Source organism: Hordeum vulgare, chromosome 3H (assembly GCF_904849725.1).
Source record: "Hordeum vulgare subsp. vulgare chromosome 3H, MorexV3_pseudomolecules_assembly, whole genome shotgun sequence".
NCBI classification, from domain to species: Eukaryota; Viridiplantae; Streptophyta; class Magnoliopsida; order Poales; family Poaceae; genus Hordeum; species Hordeum vulgare.
In genome coordinates, this window is record NC_058520.1 from 31,064,982 (window position 1) to 31,066,946 (window position 1,965).

Consider the following 1,965-nt stretch of genomic DNA (forward strand, 5'->3'; position numbering starts at 1 on the left):
CCAGTTCAAGTCTACGATAAAGAGAGAGAGGCATAACACTAACACCGACTCCAAGGTCACATAACGCAGTTCTAACGTAGTTGCCTTTAATGGAGCAAGGCATAGTGGGCACACCGGGATCACCAAGTTTCTTCGGAGTTCCACCCTTGAGAGTGTAATTGGCAAGCATGGCGGAGATCTCAAGATCAGGTATCCTCCTCTTATTAGTCACAATATCTTTCATGTACTTAGCATACGGAGACATTTTGAGCATATCAGTCAAACGCATCTGCAGAAAGACAGGTCTGATCATTTCAGCGAAGTGCTCAAAATCTTCATCCTCCTTTTTCTTGGATGGTTTGGGAGGAAAGGGCATAGGTTTCTGAACCCATGGTTCCCTTTCTTTACCGTGCTTCCTAGCAGTGAAGTCATTCTTATCGTATCTTCTATTCTTAGGCTATGGGTTATCAAGGTCAACACTAGGTTCAATCTCCACATCCTTTTTGTTGCTAGGTTGAGCATTATCATGAACATCGCTATTGATATCATCATTAGGCTCATGTTCATCACCAGATTGTGTTTCAGCATCAGAGATAGAGACATCGTTTGGACTCTCAGGTGTAGCAGCAATAGGGTTGCTAGCATGCAAGTTCCTATCATCTTTCTTCTTCTTTCTAGGATGACTAGGTGCATCAGTGCTAACTCCTTGAGAATCTTGTTCAATTCTCTTCGGATGACCCTCAGGATACAGAGGTTCCTGGGTCATTCTATCGCCTCTAGTAACGACTCTGACGGAATTGTCATTCAACTCATTGAGCAAGTCATTTTGAGCTCTAAGTACTTGTTCTACCTGAGTAGTAACCATAGAGGCATGTTTACTCAGAAGTTTAAGATCATTGACATTTCTGTCTACACAAGCACTCAAATGACTAAGCATACGAGCATTCTTTTCCAATTGTCTGCTAACATAATCATTGAAGCTCTGTTGTTTGGCAACAAAGTTATCAAATTCATCCATGCATAAGCTAGCAGGTTTATCAAAAGGAATATCACTCTCATCAAACCTACGCAGAGAATTTACTTCTACTACCTGCATCGGGTTATCGAGACCATGGATCTCTTCAATAGGTGGTAGATTTTTGACATCTTCAGATTTAATGCCTTTCTCTTGCATAGATTTCTTGGCTTCTTGCATATCTTCAGGACTGAGGAATAGAATACCGCTATTCTTCGGGGTTGGCTTAGGAGGTGGTTCGGGAATAGTCCAAGCATTCTCATTGCACAAGATGTTGTTCAACAGAATCTCAGCTTGTTCTATAGTTCGTTCCCTAAAAACACTACCGGCACAACTATCTAGGTGGTCTTTGGAAGCATCGGTAAGTCCATTATAGAAGATATCAAGTATTTCATTCTTCTCAAAAGGGTGATCAGGCAAAGCGTTCAGTAGCTGGATGAGCCTCCCCCAAGCTTGTGGGAGACTCTCTTCTTCAGCTTGAGCAAAGTTGTATATTTCCTGCAAGGCAGCTTGCTTCTTATGGGCAGGGAAATATTTTCCAGAGAAGTAGTAGACCATATCCTAGGGGCTACGCACACAACCAGGAGCAAGAGAAGTGAACCAAGTCTTAGCATCATCCCTTAGCGAGAAAGGAAACAGCTTGAGCATGTAGTAGTGGCGGATCTTTTCCTCACTAGTGAATAGGGTGGCTATATCGTGCAGTTTGGTAAGATGGGCTACAACCGTTTCAGACTCATAACCATGAAAAGGATCAGATTCGACTAGAGTGATTAACTCAGGGTCGATAGAGAATTCATAATCCTTATCGGTCACAAAGATAGGCGAAGTGGGAAACTTCGGGTCGTATTTCATCCTAGCGTTCAGATATTATTTTTTCCACTTGCGCAGAAGTTTCTCAACATCATAGCTATCCTTACACGCAAGAAAATCCTCAGCTATCTCTCTCTCCATAACATAGCGCGTATCAGGCA